Here is a 23359-nt window from a genome sequence, read left to right as displayed (position 1 = left end):
GAGAAATTAGTTGGCATTGCTTTTCACAAAACAAATTTGGTGTGGCATTAAAGTCTATAATAATCTGGTGATGTTCTAGAAACCTGTGCATTGTGTTCCCACCTCAATAGTGGCTGCTGTTATATTCTGTTCTAATTGAATATTAAAATAATACATTAATAAAGTGTTCATTGACAACACACTGGCCTGGTTCTTGGTCTATTGGGACAAAGAGTGCTGGTGAAGGTTGGGTGCGAGACGGGTTGGAGGCATCCTTAAGAAAAAAATGTGGGGATTGTAAAGATAAAAGAATAAAAAGTAGTTTGATTGTGCACACACCCATTGCAAGGGAAAAAGATCCCTGGCTTGCTTGTGCTGCTCATTAGGCTGGGAAACGAGCAAGCAATGGCCACAATTCCCTTCAAAACAATCAGTGCTCTAATGCATGCTAGCCTGGCGCCTGCACGCAAGAGGGAATAACAACAGTAGTGCACACACCCCACTTTTAATTTTCCATTAACCACTGTTGCACTGTGAAACGTCACTCCCCATTCAATATTCCATTTTGAGCTCTGCCACCATTGCTACTGTACCTGCAATATAGTACATAAATGTGGCCATAGTGCTGTGCTAATACTAAAATGTAAAACTGCAATGTTCCATCCGAGTCTGGGGGAAGTTATTCTCACATGTGGTGAAAATCAAATTGCGGTAACTCTAACAGGGGTGTGGCTAGGTATTGAAAAAATCTGGGGCTATGCCAACGTCAGGACTGTCAGGACTCGGCCTAGCTAGTCTTTTGGTTGTATCCCCTGAGGTTCTATCTGGGGCTACAATAAAAAACCTGGGATATAGCCCCCCCTACCTCCAGGGCAGCCATAGCAATGCCTCTGGTAACTGTCATCTAACATTATGGGGTTGTCATCTTATGTCTACCAAGGAAGAAGCCGCCATCTTGAGATGAACCAAACCTGTTGACATGCACTGAGTGATTTTAGTTTGGCATCACTATTTAGGTAACCGCTGACAGAATGTTTGCTACTTATTTTCCCAGCACCCGAGTAGACAGGTGATTCAAGACAATGGGCCTCATTATCAGTTTGCCGGTCCGGTAACAACGGTACTGGTAAGTTTGCCAGTACCGTTGTTACCAGACCGGCAAACTATGAGTTCTGCACAGGGGTGCCTTCCCGCACGCCAAGTCTGACCTGGCGGGCATACCGGCACCCGCGGGCAGAGCATGTCGGATGCACCAGCACCATTCACAAATGGTGCCGGTGCATTCGACCTCCCCATTCCCATTACAGGCTCAATGGGAATGGGGAGCAATTTATTCTGGCGCCCGCGAATGGACGATTACCGGGTCCGGCGGGGCCGCATTTAGCTGGTAATTGCCCATTCGCGGCCGCCGGGAAAAAAATGATACCGGCAGCAGCCATCCCGGATTTACCGGCACGGCTACCGCTGGTCTTATAATGAGGCCCAATAAATAAATAGGGATGATCACATCTCTAATAGGTGGCATGTTGTTTTGGGAACAAGAGCATATTTGCCTAACAACTGAGGATCCTAATTCTAAATTCTAATGGCGAGTACAGCATCTCACTGGAAGACCGAGCTTTTTATAACCATTTTATCCCCAAAACATGCTAGACTACATAAAGATAATGATTGAATATTTATTTTGATTTTGCAGAAATAATGTGCACCTGAAAAAATGAAAATTACAAGTGTATGTCTGTTATGCACAGTGCATTGATGCGTTTCGGTTTCAGGCTCAGTGAAAGCCAAGGCAAACATGGAGAGCCAAGAGATAATAACACCCATGTAAATGGGCTTTGCTGTTCTCGGTAAAGGGATTACTGCCTTGCTGTTCATATTCCTCCATGTGTTCAGTGCTCACCATTTCCCAGACTGGTCCCTTCCCTAGTCGTCTCTGATTGCAAACCATGTGCTAAAAGAGCCACGCCCTTGCAGGCGTATGCGGCTTTCACTTACCATGTGCATGCATTGTGCCAGAAGGGAATGCATCAGCTCCTCGATCAGTCTCTTGATTAATAGAATGCATTCATTTCTTAATATTTATTCTAGAAAATCTGAATCTAACAATGTCAATAAACAAGCATGTTCTGAATATAATTTTCTGCATGGCATGGCGTGCAAGCCTCCGGACAAACCATGAACCTCCTGAGGTCACAGCAGCGGCAGTTGAATGCGACACAAATGCCAATTAGGATCACGTGCAGGTTGGACTGGGGCATAGAATCGGTCCAACCAGCATTGAAAAAGGGGCCCTCAATCATACATTATTACTAATTATTATCCAGAACAGGCCGTTTCAGTACTATGTGTTGCAGATAATGCATTTGAAAACATATTTGCTTACTAGCATTGGTTAGAACGAATGTAGTGTAAGGCACGACCTACAAACAACCAGACACAGGAAAAACAATCCACTAAGGAAAAAGGTTTGCAAAGAAAACAAATTCATTTTGTATACGAAAAGAAGATAGAGGGTTCTGTATAACCTAACTGCCCAGAGCTCAATAGGTTCATCCCCCACCCTCTTTGACCCTCTTTGACTACCCCCATATACATACTACCAGTCTCCTACAGTCCCTAGGCCGATTGGCCACACCCTTATCTACCCCTGCTTTCTAATACATTGGGCCTCATTACGGGTCCGGGGTAACCCTGCTGTTGAAATCGGCGGGTTGCCACCGGACCCGTATAAAATGACTGGTGCCAGACTTCCCAGTGCCACCTGGCTATTCCAAGTCCGGCGGCGGAAAGTCAGGTGCCAGCAATTTTGTTGATCCCCATTCCCATAGAGTCCTCGTTAACAACGGTGCCGGTGCTCCTGTGACTGCCTACTGTGTCCACTGCGCCCGGCACGGTCAGACCTGTCGGGCACATCGGCTCTGGCAGGCAGACTTGTAGTTTGCCGGTCTGGAAACAATGGTGCCGTTACGGCACCATTGTTTCCAGTCCGGCAAACTTATAATGAGGCCCATTGTTTTCTACTTTGTCACCTTGGTTCCCTGCTCCTAATTGGCAGGTTGCATGATATGTTCCCCTCCCGATGGACATAGTCACGTGGTATGCATCTGTTCGTTAACATGAGCTCAGCGAATACTTTCGAGGTCAAATTGGCCATTCAGAATAATGGAGTGCTTCTCTTGATCCCAGACACACAGGCGCCCCTGTTAGGTAAGAATTGTGTGAGAGTACACAAAACGTATCTGCTTGGTATTAGGTAACCCACCTCTTGGTATAGGTCTGTACTACACAAGTTGGTAGTGTGACTGAGCAGCTAGGCCAATCTGAAGATGGGTAAATGTGAGCTGTAGAGCTGCACAATTGAAATTCGAAAATACAGGTAATCAAGTAACACTTCCATCTTACGGTTTCAGTTATAAATATCTATTTATTTAACGTCAGTTTTAAATAAGCATTTTTTGAAAAGGCAAAATGCAAAAGGTAGTAACCAATAAACTTTGGAAATTACTTTTCAGAATCAAACAAGCCAGTGAATAATCTTTGGCTATGCTTCATACACTTCTCCTACACCCGAAGGTGACTTCAATCACAAGGATAGTATTTTAATTACACTACTTTGCAGATTCAGAGTTGTAGAAAGGAAAGCTTAAGGGAAGTAAAAAAGTTAGAACAGTTTCTCAGTAATTTTGATGACAACTAAATCCTTCAATGAAGTCTAGAGAAGCCTTTCCCAGCAGTACCAGTACACAACAAGCTACCACCTATGAGGGACAAGCAATATCAAAGTCAATGGATTTTAGAAGAGTGCCTTTAGGGAACCAGGACAGCCAAAGTCATTTGGAACACAGTCTATGGGGCTGATGTACTTCTTGGATCAGAGTCTTGCACAAAGTTAGAGAGTTCAGAAAAATCACTTATAGGGCCACAAGCTGTTTAACCTGTGAGCAGGAAGTGGAAGTCAACTCTGAAAAAAGGTAGCCAATGCAAGTCCCCAGTGAGAAAAGTGCAGCTAAAGACAATAAGGTAACTACCCCAAGCCTAAACAGTACCTCTGGTTAGAAGAAGAGTGGTCCAGCTGGATTCCGTCTTGCTACAGCGGTGAAGATCCTGGTTCCTGAGCCTCTGTCATAGGGACAAGTGGTAGGATGTCTGGAGGACTACTGCAGCAGTACTTGGGAGGTTGTCAGCAGCTACAGGTTCTTTTCGGTTCAGCAGCACTTCACGTTTTTAACGCTTAGCAAACAGCAGCAATGTGGATCTCAGACACTGGTTGCACTCTCTGCGCTCCCTCAGTCCTGCACTCTGGTGAGGGGACTCTGGATCTGGAGCCCCTGTTTCTGGAAGGTTCTTATGAGTCTCCTGCAGTTGCTACCCAAATTCGTTCCTCGGCAGACATTGCACTTGACTATGGACCCTCGTCCCCGGGCATTGGGCTCTCGCAGCAACGGAGAGGCACAGCAAGTCAGGGAAGGTGGTCCAGTGGAGTTCATCTCGTGGTTAGTTGGTCCCACTAACCCAAGAGAAGAGGTTGTTCTGTCCGGAGCTTTTCAGTTGTGGTGAAAAAGGAGGTCAGCACAGCAGCAGGGCTACTCATAGTACAAATGACGGGATGTGTCACTCCTTGTTCCCCTCTTATCAGTTGCTCCTCCCTGAAGCTTCTTCTGCCTCTTGAAGACCGCACTAATCAGCTAAATTCCAATGTATTTAGGTGTTCTGTTTGTGGGCATCTGGCAGTTCAAATTGGTTGGCCATCATCCTGGGGGTGATACTACCCTAAATCTAGACCAGTCCATTGGCTGCTTAAGACATCTGCTTCGGCTTCCATGGGTTTGTCCTTCCGGGATGGGCGCTTCCCTGCCTGTGTTCGGCTATTCACATTCCTTTCAGGTTTTGCAGGCCTGCAACACAATACAATTGTATTTTATCAAACAGGCCTGACGGCCTCTATGTTCGATTTCCCTTCTGGAGCTTGGGATGGGAATGTGATTCAGAATTCATTGCCATGCTGTACTGCTAAGCTCACAATGGCCTGCGGCAGACTAGGTCTCACTTTAAATATGAAGGTGCTTCAGTATTTCTCGCAGCAGGGACCAGGGCTAACGTTTACATTGTGATTCATTATATTTCAACTATTGTGCTCTGATATAATCCACGCCCTATACCTGGACCTACCTAGGTTTCCGCAGCTGCTATAAAATGCTACACGTGTTACACCTATTTGGCATGCTTCACCCCCTCTAGCCTCACACGTCCGTCCATTCTCTCGTGCACTAATACATTTTCCGCAACCTAAACCGTTTAGGAGGACATGTGAGCTGACCGTCCATACCAACAGTTGTAAGTTATGAAACTGGCCCACTCTGGCCAAAAAATGATCCATTCTGTCAAAAATGCATGGCCCATCCTCGAATCATGGGCTGACACTTGCAACCGTGCCATTGGTAAACCGATGCACTAACTTCCAAGCCACCAAGCCTCATTTCAGGAAGTACAGCTTCTTTCATTATGGCATGGGGCTCGTAATGTAGATGCATCTTGGAATTAGCAATGTTTGGGATAAACAAGGGTAATTCTCTCTGTATCTGAGCCATTTGTACTGGAAGTGAAGATAAAACAACACTTTTAAAGAGTACAAACAGTATAAAAAGTTAAAAATGTTAACTATTTCCTCACAACACACAGTTCAATCTACTAGTTTAAGCATTTTTAGGGGCTTGTACCTCCCAATTTGCCATTGGTAAACCAATGTCTAGCCTCTGAGCAATGTTTCTCCCTGCAGAAAACATACGTTTTTGCAATATAACATAGCTGTCAAAGCAGTAATCAACAACGATACATCTGGGATCTAACCATAGTTGGACAGGGCCATGAAATCTGACCCGGGACCAATTAAAAAGTGGGCAATCACTCGTTGCAATTCATTACTATCCAAAACAGGCCGTTTTCAATATGATATGCTGCAAATAATGCTTTTGAAAACATATTTGCTCAGTATAACCAAAAAAGTGGTCCACACTTTAAAGAAAACCTGGCACATCTGGAATCATGTGTTTCTACTTTGGGCGTTGCCCTATTGACATGTAGGCCAGTCCAAGTATACATGCACTAAAACCTGAGCCACTGCGTTTCTTTTCGGAAACAATGCTTTTTGCATTATGCATGGCGGTCAAGGGTGTAATGGATGAGGAAGCATCTGGGAACTAGCAATTCCGGGTGGGAAAAGCAAATGTGCTGGTCTTTCTCTCTGAGCCATTAGTAATGGAAATAAATATGAAATAATAATTTTATAACAGTAAAAATGGTTTCCTGTTTCCACTCAACACGCAGATAAACATATCAATGTGAGCATTTCATACCAACAAAAGGCCCTTAACCTGCCCTTTTGCCATTAGTGAACACAGGCTCTGACCTAAGAGTCGTACAGTCTCCTTTCAAAGAGCACAGCTGTTTTCCTTATGACATGGGGGTCAAAGGTGAAAAAGAGGAAATGCATCAATGAACTAGAAATGCTGATTGGGATAAACAAATGTGCTCGTCCCCCTCTCTGAGCCATTTGTAAAAGAAATAAAGATAAAACAATCCTTTCAAAACAGTAAATAATGTGACCACATTTCACATGTTTCCTATTTCCACCTAAAAAACGGATCAACCTATCAGTTTGAGTATTTTCATGTCGAAGAGGAAAATTGAACTTGCACCCTTACCATTGGTAAACAATGCTCTAACATCTGAGGCACGTAGGGCCTCGTTACATGTTTGCCGGTCCGGAAACAAGGGTGCCGGTAAGCTAACAGCACCCTTGTTTACAGACTGGCAAACTACAAGTCTGCCTGCCGGAGCCACTGTGCCGGACAGCTCTGACCCTGACGGGTGCACTGGCCATGGTAGGCAGACTTGTCACTGGAGCACCAGCACTGTTGCTAACAGTGCCGGTGCTCCCGTGTCCTCACTCCCATAGAGTCCAACAGGACTCTATGGGAATGGGGATTAACAAATGTACCAGCGCCTGACTTCCCAGCTGCTGGACTTGTAATAGCACCGTGGCACTGGGAATGCAGGTGCCAGTAAATTATTATGGATCCGGTGGCAACCCTCCAGTAGCACCGGCAGGGTTACCGCCAGACCCGCAATGAGGCCCATAGTCTCACTTCAGAATCCACATAAAGCAGGAACAGCATACAAGCAAAATAGTTGTGAGCTCTCATTGTTCCTAAGCATGAAAAAACAAAATACATCATCATTGATGTTAAATTACAATCTTGGTTACAAAAACCTTCAGGGTACGGGGATTGGTTAAGGGAATTGTCCACATATAAAAAATGTATGGGTTTGTCTTTCCATTGGTTATACTGCTATCTGATGTCTCCATCTGGGACCAAGAGTGAATACATGTCATCTTTAAGGTTGACTGTTGGTTACTGCAGCATATACTGGGCTTCACAGCATTAAGTGTTTTCATTGGTCGATATCTTGTTTGCCACCTTGTCTATGACAGGTCATCAGCATATGAAGTAAAAAGGGGAGTGAGAGTTGAGAACTTGAAGACCTGCTTTCTTACTATTAAATAATATGCTATCCCTAGGCCATGAGCCAGAAATATTCCTTTGCATTTGACCATAATGAGCGCCTTGGTTCTGAGAACATGTGGGGAGTCGAGACAGGTGCTGGGTTGTCTTTGGCTTTGATAAATAGACACTGGTTTTGAATTATGGGTCACGTGTTAGGAGACTGTGTTCTGAATGATTCGTCCTGTATTTGTTGCAATTTTAAACTCAAGTGTTATTACTTGTCCAACCAATGGGGACTTGGTCAATTTATTCCTTATCAGGTTTCAATTTATAATTAGTGTGCACCTAGCACTCAAAGGCTGTTTGTTCTTCAATTAAAATTAGAGAAATATATCTTGGTCTTCGGAAATTCTTATCTCATGTTTTCCTCTAGACTGTTAAGGCCCTCCCTTAATTCGTCCATAACCATGGAGAGGGGCTGCACAGCCACTGCCTGCGCTCCGCACAAACCTTTACTTTAGGGAATTCAGCTGTTTTAAGTTTCCATGAGGCTTTGTAGCCTCTATTCCTTTTAATGTGTATTACAACTTCAATTTTTACAAAGATGGCAGCCTTTTGCTGTTGCATTTCTATGTTAATAGGCTATCATGTATATCATTATTGTAGCGTTTTACTTCATACATTGCTTGTGTTATAGTCTTTGTGTCTTTATGGTGCAAGCGATATTCTTCATATTTAAATGTACATTTGACCTAATGTCTGTGTTTCTTCATGGATGTGTGTCAGTCTACCAGCAGGTGTGCTTACTCTTTCCATCTTCGGTCACATCAGATCCATCCCTTCCTCTATTGATCTGGGATAAGGCCGGTATGGTTGCCTTAATGCATAGCTTTTCCCCCTTTATGATATTGGGCGGGGGAACAGTTGCCATTACTGACGTATTCATCTGTCTCTCGACATTCCCCCCTCTGGTCAAGTCCACCACCACACACATATGCTGGTCCTCCTCCCCATAGGGTACCTTGGGTATCCATATTTTAGTCACCACCCTCAGGTCACCTGCATGCCTTAGGTGCTTATCCACAATCCAGGTCATATAGCAGCACTCCCCATCTGGCTTGCAGAATACCCAGCATCCCGCAGAATCATGTGGATCTGGGGGATAAAAGAAGTTTGCTCCTCAAGGTGTAATAAGGCTTTCTCTTACATGGATATGAAGTAGATTATCAGTTTGTGTATATTTATGTAATGTAGTATCTATGTTTATCACTATTTTCATTCCCACCACCTTTTTGGTAGTCTTCCTTCATTGATTTATGGCTATTCTCAAGGTGCAGAATACTAGGAGCACCAGTACTACTATTGCCATTAGTATCTTGAATGCATTAGCCAGCCAGGAGGGGATGAAGGAAAACAGGTAATCATTTAGAATGTCTTCTAACTGGTCTGTCATTTTTGTGTGGAGATCTGTTAACCAAGTTTTGCCCTCTGTGAGTGTTCCTTTTTCCTCATCGTGCACAGTGCTTATGTGCAGCAAGACAGGCCATTTTTTGCACAAACGCCCCCCTCAAAGTCCCTTATCAGATCAAGGACGAACCTGTTCCGAAGTGTCATTTGTCTTTTGGCCCTTAGCACTTCTCTTATAGCATTAAATCCCTTCACTGTTGTATTAATTGTTTGCAACTATTCCCATCTCATGATTTGGAGCCATTTCACTTTTGCAGCAACCTGCACTCCATGGAGAAAATGGCAGAGAAATCATTGGTGTTTTGCTGAACAATTTGTGCTCATCTGGTATGTCGTCAGAGGCATCTTCTGATTTTGCGGAGAAATGTTTCACCCTTCTCTTACGCATGAGATTGATGGACTTTTTTTTCTCAAATGATTTTGATTGCAGCCTGATGTGGCCCTCTAACCAGGTGTACCAAATGAAAGGGCTATTTGCAATGTGTTAATGGTTACTGCATTCACTATTGTAAACCTATACAAATCAAAGAGTAGTTGCTTTGACTGTTTTACCTTCTTCAGGCCTTCTCCCTCTGTCCAGGTGTCCAATTTCTGGGTACTACTGCCTTGGCTGTTGTGCCTCCTATCCGGGCACTCTCCCATCAACCAGGTGTCCAATTCTAGGTGTGACTGCATTGCCTGTTGTGCCCCTATTAAGGCACTTTCCCCAATTCCAGGTGACCTGATTCTAGGTGCGACTGCATTGACTGTGGTGCCCCTTTCTAAGCCCTTCTGCCTGTAGACAGGTGCCCAAAGTCTATACATGACTACATTCCAACACCTATTGTCTGTTGTCCCCCTTTTTGGTCCCCTTTCTATCCAGGTGTCCCGAATCTAAATGTTACTGCACTGACTGTTGGATCCTACTCAACCCCTGGTAGCTAAGGTACAGGTGCCCTTTGACAATTGCCGTAGCTCCAACCAGACATTCCCGCAAACCGTGGGTTTGTACATCGAAGCCAAAAACAAAAGGCCACTAAAATGAAAGTACTCTGAGGGTTTACTACCCCTGGTTCAACAACCTTTACCAAAGGACCCACTACAAACAACAAAAAACAAATTAGGAGCCAGAAAAGAAAGAAAAATAAACAAAACAAATCACAAAGGTCTTTCAACCGAGGTCTCAACTACCCACAGCCTCACCAACTACAAGCAATAAACTAACCACAAACAGCAAACACTTAACCCCAAGGTCCAGGAAACACACCAATCCAAAGAGGACGCCCACTCAAAGCAATACAACCCACAACTCAAACATCATGCCTCGCCACACGAAAGACAAAGAAGCCAGAACAGACAACAGAAACAATAAGAAAAACCAAACCGCTCGGGAAGGTACCGACCAGCATGATGGCACAAATCTGAAAAACTGGACAATAAACAGCCCACACACCCCAAAGAGACACACAAAGAACAGAGCAAAGACAGACTATATTGCTCACTATCTTTCCACATACGACTGTGGGGCAGGCAAAAACAACCGACAGACAACAAGCATTATGAATGCAATCCCCACCGGGACACCAAATGCAACACAACAACTAATAATCCACCCGAAAAATGTACCACCTGGAACAAACCAAAACCAACCAACCCTGTCATAAACCTTTTCAGTCTACTAGACGAAGAGACTGACCACCAAAAAACCACACCGCTCAACAGGTTCAACCAGGAAAAAGCCACCAGCAATGGAAACCCAGCCAACAACACACTGGGCCGAACAAATAACAACCCAAAAGGAAAATCAAACAAACTACACTGCAGCCTTCTCAAAGTTAGATCCATGGCAAAACACTCGATAGAAATCCATGACCTTCTAAGCGAAGGAGGCACAGACATGCTCTTTCTCACAAAAACCTGGTTATCATACAACTACAAAGCCATTGCGCCAGGGGCATGGCTTGGCGCTCATGGAGTGAGGAGGCAACAGAGTGGTGCTCCGGCCGAGAATCCACAATACGATCCTGCGACGGTGACAAGACGGTATCAAAAACGAACAATAAAGGCATCCCAGGGAAACAGAAGCGATTCCCAACAAGGTGCCACCAATAAAGTTGGAAATCGGACTGGCGGAAGAAGACTGCGCTCTCCCGAACGAGCCCCCAAGGTAACATCCAAAATGGCGGGCGATGCATGAAGAAGCCGCAACTGAGAAGGGGGAAGGGCGCTGCAACCCAAAGTCCTCCCCAAGTGAATTGCTGCCTGAAACCCGACACCCCAACTGCAACACCCAACAGTAGGCGACCGGCAGGAAGTGCGAGAACACCAGCGAGTACTAACACCCGCTGAGACACCGAGTCTGATGGACCTGAAGGCAGCGCGAGCAGGCAGCAAGAGCGGACCTACAGCTGGAGCCGGCGTGGAACGAAAGCACAATGAGGCAAGTCTGGACACGACGAGAGGCGGAATACGAGAGATAGCGTGCCCGGGACCCCTGAAGCCAGTGGAGCGAATCCCCCAAAGCAGTGAAAGGGAACGCTGAGGAGCGAGGAGCAGAGAGGAGCATGCACACCGGCCGCGAGAATCGGCGGAGAGAAGAGGAGGGGAGCACTGCATAAGAAGAACACACCAGAAAGAACAAGGTGAGGCCTCAACCCTGAGCACAGAACCAAACAATGATAAGGGGCTCACCTGCTCACAATAATTAACCAGAACCAAAAAGCCCAGCAAAATCAGAGCAAGGGCCAGCAGGGAACCACAGTAACCACCACTCTCATCCCAAAGAACACAGAAACATAGCGCCAAAGGGCCTGGGCAGCAACACTGGGACGAAAAACTCAGCAAAAAGTCCCAAATGAGCCTGAGAAAGTAAATAAAGAGCCAGATAATCCGCTCCAAGCACGCATGAAACACAATGCAGCGCCCCGAAACAACAGATCAACCTACTGAACAAGCTGCTTTAGGAGGAAAACAAGAGACATACTGTTGTGATGTCTTCCATGGTGTATTGAGATGTATTGAGAATATCTGTATTATGCATCATCATGCGTGATGTCATGGAATGTTGTTGTTACATTGCTAGCTTACGTTCTGATTTTGTCAGTTGGAGCCAAGGGCTGAATGAGAAGGAGTCTCTTAATGCTGGGGGTCTTCTTCCCTCCTAGTATCTGAAATACTGAAATAAATACTCCTAAACACCTTACCTGTCTCAGCCTGCCATCTTCACAACAATGGCGACGAGGATGGGATGCCATTGCAAAATGTTGTGGTTAATACTGTCAATGTGGTTGCCAGTGGAGGGAACACTGATGAGTGTGAGCGTCCGTATGCTGTGTTGACGGTGAATGGTCACAAAGTATCTATGATGGCTGACTCCGGCTCGAAAATCACGCTAGTGTCCAGAAGTGCATTTGAATGTGAGATGAATGGGGTCGTATCCGCATTGTCAGAACCAGACATTAGTCCAGGTGGATACAACCAAGACAGAATTGAATTGCTGGGTTATGTAAAGAGCATATTTGAGTTCAAGGGGCGGAGTTGCGAGGGTAAGGTGTATGTCACCAAGAAGGGACAATCCTTGTTAGGATGGAGAGAACAAAAGAATTTAGGAATCAGACTTGACCCTAATCATCCTGAGCAAGTTTTACAGGTCTCAGAAGTACGCCCAACATGCAACCGGTTTGTGTCGGAGTTTGGAAAGGTGTTTGATGAGAAATTGGGTAAGATAAAGGGGTTTCAACACCAGATAATGCTGAAAAGAGGTAGTGTTCCCACAGTAGCGAAGCTTAGACCAGTGCCCTTTGCTTTGCGAGACAAAGTTAAGGAAGAAATTTGGAAGCTTCTGGAGACGGGTGTGATCGAAAAGGCTGGGGGAGTAGAGTGGGTATCCCCAGTAGTGATTGTAAAAAAGAGTTCGGGGGACCTGAGGCTGTGCGTGGACATGCGCGAGTTAAACAAATGTGTGTTGGTGGACAGGCATCCCCTGCCTAACATGGGCGAGTTGTTGACCATGGTGGGTGGGGGAAGACACTTTTCAAAATTAGATATGACCTCAGCTTACCATCAAGTTGAGTTGGAGGAAGCATGTAGAAAAGTTACGGCGTTTGTGACTCATGAAGGGGTATTTCAGTTTAAGAGAATGCCATTTGGTGTAGCGTCTGCCTCTTCAGTATTTCAGAAAATCATGGATCGCTTGTTGAAAGGAGTGAAAGGCGTGTTCTGTTTTCAAGATGACGTGTTGGTGAGTGGAGTGACGGAGGAAGAGCATGATAGGAACCTGTGTGAGGTATTGAAGATATTCGAGGAGAGGGGTATCACATTGAGAGGAGAGAAATGTAAATTTTCGGTGACGAGAGTGGATTATTTGGGTCACGAGGTGTCAGGGGATGGAATTAGACCCAAAGATGACATGATAAATGCTATTAAGAATGTTGAGAAACCAAAGAATAAGAGTGAGTTGCGCTCTTTTCTTGGAATGACGGAATTTTACCAAAAATTTGTTGTAAACTATGCTGATAAGGTGCAGGAAATGAGAAAAATCCTGAGGAAGGGTGTGGACTTTGTGTGGAACAGTCAGTGTGATGTGGAATTTGATGGGATAAAGGAAGACATAAACATGGCTTGTCCGTTGGGATGTTTTAATACGGGGAAGACAACTATCGTCACTGTTGATGCCAGTGAAAGTGGTCTAGGAGCTGTGCTATCACAGAAGCAAGATGATGGATCTGAAGAAATAATAGCCCATGCGTCTAGGGGGCTTAAAGGCGCGGAGTTGAGATACTCAGTCCTCGAAAAGGAAGCTCTGGCATGTTTTTGGGCTGTGGAACGATTCAGAAGTTTTGTATGGGGAGCAGAATTTGTGATACGTACGGATCATAAACCCCTAAAGGCCATTTTTGAAAATAAGGGTCTGGACAAAGTATCCCGCAGAGTAGCAGGTTGGGTCACCAGAATGCAAACACATTGTTTTAAGGTAGAGGTCATACCTGGAAAGGAGAATATACTAGCCGATAATTTATCAAGGGTGAGAGTAGCCGATCCGGGAAGTATGGAGGAGGAAGAAATGGAGATGGTTTTTGTAAACACCGAAGGTATTGTGTCCAAACAGGAATGGATGGACGAGGTGAAGAGAGATGATGTATTGAACAGGGTGATTACCTATGTGGTGTCTGCGGTGTGGCCCAACAAACGGGAATTGGTGGAAGGCGTGAAGCCATATTGGGAAGTGAAAGATGAATTATCGGTCAATGGTAATATCTTGTTCAGGTGGAGTAGGGCAGTTGTCCCGAGTAGTTTAAGAAAGAAAGTGATAGACCTGGCACATGAGGGTCACATCGGAGTCACCAAAACCAAGGGTGTTTTAAGAGAGGATTATTGGTGGCCAGGCTTCGATAAAGAGATAGAGGACTGTTTGGCAAATTGTCAGTTCTGTATCAAGAGTGGGAAGGGAGTTGTAGCCAAGAAACAACCATTGGTGGATGTGGGCCTTCCATCTAGAATATGGTGTGAATTAGCTATGGACAAACTAGGTCCCGTGGAATTAGGGTATGGCCGTGGCAAATATGTTGTTCTGGTGATGGACTTGTTTTCTAGGTGGGTGGATTTTAAAATCGTGAGGGACATCACTGGAGAAAATATGATAAAGGTGTTGCAGGAGATATTTGCAAACGAAGGATTGCCTGAAAGCATATTGACGGACAATGGGCCCCAGTTTGTAGGGAGAATATTCACTGATTATCTGAGAAAGTGTGGTATTCATCACAAAAGAACTTCACTATACCATCCTGAATCCAATGGTGTGGTTGAAAGGATGAATAGATGCGTAATGGAGAGTATCCGGATGGGAGGTGAATGTGGTTTAGACAAACTTGTTATGATACAGAACAGGATGTGGGCTTTGAGAATGGCACCACATTCCACGACCGGTTTGTGCCCATTCGAGCTCATGAGGGGTAGGAAACCATATTCCATGGCGTGTCTGCCATGGCTGGGTAGGAGTAGAGAGTCAGATCTGGTTGTGGAAGAAGTGAGAAAATCACTAGTGAAGAAGAAGTCGGAATGGGTCACACGTGAAAATCTAAGGAGAGGCAAAAAGGAGTTACATGTGGACTGCGGAGACTGGGTCAGAATAAAGAAAGGATTCATTAAAAAGAAAGGGGAAGCTCCTTATACGGATCCCGTCAGGGTCGTAGCTGTCATGAGAGGAGCAGTGCGTGTGACAGGAGGCCAAGTGTGGAACAAGGATAGAATTGCTGCTGTGAGAAGAGGCCACGTGTGAGGAGGTGGCCGGTGTGGGTGAGTAGAAATCTCAGTGGCTGTTGCCAAGTTGAATCTAGTGAATAAACCCTGTTAGACGTTTATTTAAGTAAATCCTGTTTAGTTGGTCAAGAGGAAAGGGAATTCTCTTTATTCCGATCCCGTCAGAGTCGTGGCAGTCATGAGTGGGGCTGTGCGATTGACTAGTGGACAGGTGTGGAACAAAGATAGAATTGCCACTGTAAAGAGAGGCCATGTGTCAGGTGGTGGCCGATTAAGAAGTTAAAGTCAAGTTTTGTTGAGTTAATAAGAAATATATGTAGTGATAGATTAAGTTAAAAAAAAGGGGGAAGATGTGTTGAGATGTCTTCCATGATGTATTGAGATGTATTGAGAAGATCTGTATTATGCATCATCCTGCGTGATGTCACGGAATGTTGTTGTTACATTGCTAGCTTACGTTCTGATTTTGTCAGTTGGAGCCAAGGGCTGAATGAGAAGGAGTCTCTTAATGCTGGGGGTCTTCTTCCCTCCTAGTATATGAAATACTGAAATAAATACTCCTAAAAACCTTACCTGTCTCAGCCTGCCATCTTCACAACACATAGACAATAAAGGACACAACTCAACCCCCAGCCCTGAGCAAACAGACCACACGCCAAATTACAGTGCAGTAAGCAGGAGTCCAGCGACAGCGCTAACTGACCCACGAGCAAACTAGGAACAACAGGAACAACGCTGCCCTCTAACCAGGACAAACCCTGCACTGAGAAAGAGGGAAGACAGAAAAAAGCAAAGGGGAGACCCCAGAACACCACAGACACCAGAGCAGCAACAGCTGCCACACTTGACCATAATGTCATCCTCCAGGAACAAAGGGAAGACAACCATCATGGACTAGTTTGCTGCCACCAAATCACATCAGGCATCACAAACAGGGGACCCTGTAAATGAACCCCAGAAAGCATTGGAAGAAACTAACAAGGACAGCCAAGTATTAGAGGCCATAGCAGCACTAAAAATCTTTATCGACACTAACATAGAAGAAGTAAAGACGGACATGTAGCTAATGAGGCAAACCGCGTGAAACCTGGCGGAGAGAGTAACTAACGCAGAAACGGTACTCCAAGAAACGACAGAAAACGCAGCGGACCTCAGGATCAGAGTATCAGAACTAGAAAAGAAGGTGGCCACACTGGAAGCAAGGTCTGAGGACACCGAAGGGCGGGCAAAACAAAGTAACATAAGGATACTGGGAGTACCCGAGGGAACAGAAGGCACAAACCCGACGGACTAAGTTGAAACCCTACTACAGCAAGAAATTGGAGCGAGTCATCGAACACAGGGCTTTGCGGTGGAGAGGGCCCACAGATCGCTCCAGAAAAGACCACCACCTGGCTCTTACCCACGACCAATAATTGCAACAATCCTCAACTTCCAAGACAGGGAGACCAACCTTAAATACTCCAGGGAAGGGGGAACAATAGTGAGAGACCACTCCAAAATCACCATATATCCTTATTACACTGTGGCCATACAGAAGGCGAGGAACTCTTTCATTCCAATCAAGGCAAGGCTCAGACAACTCAACCTGAAATACATGCTACTGTATCCATCCAGATTAAAGGTGATACACAAAGGGCGCGCAATATTTCTAGAAACACCGGCGGCGGCCACCATGTGGCTGGAGCACAATAACCTGGCGGACAACAAAGAAAAGACAACACGAGCATAAGGAACAGCACAAACGAACGACAAGAGCACCGAAGCACCAAGACAAAGTCAAATGGCCGTAAGACGAGCTCGACTTCCCCCAACCGAGCGCAAAGCCCTAACCCACAGACCGAACAGTGCTGACCTGTTGCCGGTACGAATCTGCTTTCACCCGAAACCCTGAATGGGAACAGAAAGCGCGAGAGCACCTGAGCACTACGCATCCTACGCAGCTGCTAGGTGCACCAGTTTCGTACACTTTACCTGTTACTGTTGTTATACTTTCTGCTCGCCGCAAACAAGAGGTGGGAAATGGGCCAGCAGAGCCCATGACGATGGAACCAAGGAGGTCCCCGACCGAGGATTGGAGGAAGCAACCTTGAAAAACAAACTGAACACAGAAGGAAATGGAAAGAGGGGGAAGAAAAGAAAAAACAAACCAAGACCATGGCCACAGAGCTTAGAATAATGACCTGGAATGTGAGGGGACTGGGCTCCTACATGAGACGGAATCTGATCAAATCCTACTTACAACGGAAAAAATCTCGATCGCCTCGCTCCAAGAAACACACCTAACGGCAGAAGATACAATCAAACTGAAAGAACGCTGGGGCGGACAAAGGCAAGGTGCGTCCTACTCAAAGTACGCAAGAGGAGTATTCACGTGGGTGAGCCCGGATACTCCATTCCAACTGCTGGGATATGAAGGCGACAGGGAAGGCAGATACCTGGCTGTCTGGGGAATGGTCGAACAAACTAAGGTATACATAGTAAACTCTTATTTCCCTAACCATGGCATACCTGCACACCTTCAACAAATATGTGCTAAAATGACACACCACAGAGAAGGCCTTTTTATATCGGGCGGCGATTTCAACTGCGTTAAAAATGCAGCCCTGGACAGATCAGACTTGATGCAGCAGAGAGCTAACACATCCACACAGGCGTTAAACACAATCGTAGACCACTTAGACCTGGTAGATGCATGGAGGGCACTACCTCCCACAGACAGGGGCTACTCGCACTACTCTTCTCCCCCAACCTACACACTAGGATAGACTACCTGTTTATTGACAGAAACCAAATGACACAGGTAGAGAACATGCAATACTTAGGCGGAACAAAATCAGACCACTCCCCCTAACCATACAATGGACAACTAAGGGACCCAAACCCCCCATACCACTGTGGTGTATGCCAGCCATGGCTCTCACAGACCTAGCATTCAAGGAAGAGCTGGGGGACAAACTAGAGCAGTTTATACAAATAAATAAAGACAGCGTAAGCAAAACGGCCACGCTATGGGAAACAATGAAAGTAGTGACAAGGGGAGAGGTAATAGCGGGAGCTGGGGGGGGGTGGTTCGAAGGCAGCTAAAGCAAGAACTAGAAGCCAAGGAAGAGGAAATAAAGCAACTGGAGGCGAACGCCCAACCCAATGAGGCAGACGAGTTAAAACTGAAAGAGATCAGAACAGGATGCCAAGAGGCATGGGAAAGGCTGCCCAAACTCGACTACGCCACGTGCACAGTAAGAGCACACAAAGAGGCAGACAAACTAAGCAGACTACTAGCCTGGTTGTGTAAGCGGGAGCACCCAAAACATCTACCCCAAGAAATAAAAGATGATAACGGCATAACCCACATGACACAGCAATCAATAAACAACGCACCGCCTTTTACTCCAAACTTTATGCCCATGACAACAAAGTACCGATAACTGACATTAGACAAACATTAGAAGAAATAGGCCTACCCAAACTAAGTAGTGAACAGAGAGAGTCCCTAGATTAAATCATTACTGTAGAAGATGTAACAGAGGCCATCAGATTCCTAGCCACATGTAAGACACCAGGCAGTGATGGCTTGTCGCCAGAGTTTTACAAGGCATACGAGCCAACCTTAGCGCCTGTGCTCCACGAGGTATTTATTGAGGCGTTCGAGCTAGGGACCTTGCTGGAAACCATGAGAGAAACACTGATTGTCCCGATACTCAAACCAAACAAACCCCCAGAAGCCTGCGATTCATACCGCCCACTGGCGATGTTGAACTACGACAGCAAAATATTGACCTCCATATTGGCCAAACGGCTAGCGAGGGTGGTGGGATCACTGATCCACGAAGATCAAAACCGATTCTTACCGGGCCGCAACACCACGGCCAACCTACGCAGGTTACAACACATCATAGCACAGACAATAGGGAGCGAGGAACGGCTGGCGGTATTGTCGTTGGACACAATCAAAGCGTTTGACTCCATATATTGGGAGTGGATAGTGGAGGTGCTGAGGATCTTCCGTTTCGGAGAGGGATTTGTGCGGTGGGTCAAAGTAATTTATAACATCCCCTGGGCCAGAGTAAAGACCGGGAACACGGTGTCCATGGCGTGGGAGATACAGAGAGGCACCAGGCAAGGCTGCCGCTACCCCCCATGTTATACATACTATGGTTGGAACCAATGGCCATCTATTTAAGAAAGCAGTTCTTTGACACTGGAATAAAGGTTGGAAACACACACAGTATAATATCTCTATACGCCGATGATGTGCTGCTATACCTGAGGGAGCCACACATAAATGCCCTGACAGTACTAGAGATACTAGAGAATTACGTGTGTTACACCGGGATACAGTTCAGCAAACTTAAATCATGCGCATAGCCACTGGCAAAACTGAGAGAGGTGAACCCCATGGACCTTCCGGAAGTGGGAGTCGGCTGGCAGGCAGAGGGATTCAGATATTTAGGGGTAAACATCAGACATACACCAGAACTCACAGATGAAAGCAACACATTAGCCGTGAAAAACGGATTATACAAATCCATGAGATTCTGGTCCAAACTACCACTGTCCATGATGGGTAAAGCAGCAATCACCAAGATGATAATACTCCCAAGGTTCCTATATCACTTCCAAAATGTATGCCACTACATTGGACCACCCTTCTTCAGGAAACTAGAAGTATTAATTAAAGATTTTACATGGGGCCCGGCCAGGCATAAAATATCGATGAACACACTCACACTACCATACAAAGAGGGAGGGATACAACTCCCAGACCTTGAGAAATATTACCTGGCAGCACAGCTTAGCCACATAGCAAGATGGCTATCAGACGAGACAACACCTGAGACCGACCTCCTGCAGCACCTGATAGCCCTGACATTTCTCAAAGAAGTACTGTGGAATCCTCCAACGAACACAATACACCCGCCGATGATTGTGACTCTGGGTAGACAGATATGGAACAGAACTAAGGCAGTAACTCAATTGCAACAGCCCTATGCACCGGATGTCCCAATGTTGGTGGATGTTTGTAAAGCTCCAGCAGAAACATCAGCAATGAGGAAATGGGGACAGGTTGGCCTCTACACATGGGGGGACATGTTCGAGAATGGGATTTTCAGAGAGTTCGAAGAAGTGCATGAGCAGGTGGGGCTAGCAAAAGGACAATTCCAATGGTATGAACGGATCAAACACACCATAAAGAAAAAATGGGACTCCTGGCCAGAAGAACCAACACCGAACCCCATACTCATAGAGATGCACAACTTGAGCGATGGTTGGAGACCTGTGTCAAGACTGCACCGCCAACTAACAGACAGACCCAACCCATGCAGCAACAAACTAAAGGAGAAATGGGAGAAAGATCTAGGCGACACAATGTCAGAGAAAGAATGGGCAAGGGCACTGGCGTATACTAAAGAGGTGTCCAGAAACACCAGATTCAGACTAATCCACCTGAACATCCTGTACAGGACATATATGACACCCTCAGAGTCGCAAGCTTCAACAAACAGGCCTTGCCAAACTGCCCTTGGTGTGGAAATGAACAAGCGTACTTAAAGCACATGTTCTGGAGATGCCCCACAATACAAAGATTCTGGGCCAAGATCACGCAAGCATGCAGGAAAACGGGAGTGCTCAGACACGACTGTACCCCGCAGGAAAGCCTACTGGGCACATACCCCCGACTAAGCAAGCAGGAGCACGTAGTGAAACTAATGGATCTGGCATGCATACAGGCAAAAAGGGCGATCGCCATGGCATGGAAAACACCCGGAGGATCACGATACACACTATGGAGCAGGGAAATGGAAAGATGGACAACAGCAGAGACCAAAGCTTGGACCGAAGGAAACAAAGGATCAGACAGCGACATAAGCCCCACCCTAGAAGCATGGAAGGTCCTAATCAGAGACTTGTCCCTCACAGGAGATGATAAACCCCTCTGAAAAAACACAAAATCATCACAAAATCTGGAAATAGCACAAAGAGAACATTGACGGATAACCCGGCCGGAGAACCTCCACGTCCACCATCACAGTAATAACACCACCAAACCACCTGATTAGCAACTGCTACGAACTTACCTTGGCAGCCACAGACAGAAGTTGTTGTTTGTTGTTTATTGTTTAAATGTTGTTTGAGATCCAATCTCACAGCCACTAGAACATAACTTTGATAAGATTGACCTATTACCTGCAATGTATGTCCAATAACAAATGCAAATAAAAACATTAAAAAAAAATAACTACAAAGCCATTGCGCACAAAGCAATACTGGAAAATTATAAATGAATACACGTCAACAGGGAAAACTGAAGAGGAGGCAGAATCGCAATCATACACAAAGAACACATCCAAGCATCTCAACTCATCAAAACCAATGCAGAAGACTATAAATCCCTCCGCATCAAGATAGAACTCAACGACAAAAAAAATATAGTATTCCTCCTGTTCTAAAGACCACCTTCCTACAAACCCAACTTTGCAATGAAACTAGCGGACGAGGCCACCATGCTATCAACCCACCACAACAACCTAATCATACTGGTAGATTTCAACATATGATTTGGAAAAGAAAACAAGTCAACAGCAAATTCACTCTGTGCACTCCTGGAAACTCTGCATTTCAAACAAATAATATATGGATCCACCCATGATGCTGGACACACCCTGGATGCAATGTTCTGCAGGGAAGGACTATGCACTTTGCACCACCGACACCGATGTTATGGAGCGACCACTACTTAATATTTTTCTACATCACTTCCCAAAGCCACCTGAGGGTCGGGAAGGAAATACTCCACAACAGAAAGAAAATAAACTGGAAGAACCTAGACCTAGAGGCCCTAACAAACCTTCTAGACTCAACGCTCCCAAGCGAAGCAGAACCCACCGAATCAACCATAGAGACAGCAGAAGACACACTCACCAATGGGATCACCAAGGCCCTTGACCCATTTGCACCAGCTAAAACAATAACACAAACTGGCATCAAAATGGTTCACAGAAGAACTGAAAGAATTTAAAAAAAGCAACCGCAAATTGGAAAGATAATGGAGAGAACAATGCACCCGACGAGACAATATAAAATACTGAAGGCAACTTAACTATACAAATCAGCAGTCCTCAAAGCAAAAACGTTCTACTACTCCGCAAGAATAGAATTGGCAAATAATCCACACAAAGAATTCTTCAAAATCATCAAAGAGATAGAAAAAACCTCTTCCGGCAAGAACATCCTCGCCCCGACATAAGCACTTTGTGAAAACATTACCAACCACCTGAAAGCAAAAATAGACGCAATACAGGAGACTATCAAACAAGCCCAGGCAAATACAACCACAACTACCGGACCACAGACACCGGACGAAACACAGATTACAGCAAAACTCAACTGCCTAGAACCAATCACAGAAGATAACTTTGCCACACTGATCAAGGACACCAACCTTGTAGGATCCATAAGGGGCTCATGCCCGCCTGCCATCTTCAAAGGAATCCTAAAACACAGAACCCCAGCGACACACTACAGGAACCTAATGAATCTATCACTAAAAAGAGCAAGAGTACCATCTGCCTTCAAATCAGAGCACATTAAACTGCCAATAAAAAAGGAATCGGAAAGTGCAGAAGACCGAGACTACAGACCAATGTCCAACCTGCCGTAACCAGCAAAGATCCTGTAAAACCATGTGTACAAAATCCGTCTTAAATACATTGAAACAAACAGAATACTCAATAGGTCAGACATTGGCTTCAGACCAAAGGAGAGGAACAGAATCAGCACTTCTATTGATATGGAACAACCTGAAAAAAAGGAAAAGATGGCATGCCCAATTGGCTCTCTATTGGACATATCAGCAGCTTTTGACACAATTAGCAAGACAACACTAATACAAAGACTGATGGATTGTAGCATACAGGAATCCGCACTAATGTGGCTTACCTAATTCCTAACAAACCGAACCGAAAGAACCGACCTACCACCATTCACCTAAAACACCATGAACATATCCTGCAGAGTCCCACAGGGATCCAGCCTCTCCCTCTGCTCTTCAACATCTACATGTACCCACTGATGAAAATCATTCAAACCCACAGACTTACCTCCTACAACTATGCTGATGACACACAACGGATGGTGAACACAAACAGAACACAGGAGCAAAATAA

This window comes from Ambystoma mexicanum, chromosome 6q (genome assembly GCF_040938575.1).
Source record: "Ambystoma mexicanum isolate Mex_15411 chromosome 6q, UKY_AmexF1_1, whole genome shotgun sequence".
Lineage (NCBI taxonomy): Eukaryota > Metazoa > Chordata > Amphibia > Caudata > Ambystomatidae > Ambystoma > Ambystoma mexicanum.
The sequence above is the reverse complement of the archived record's forward strand: the minus strand, read 5'-3'. Positions refer to the sequence as shown.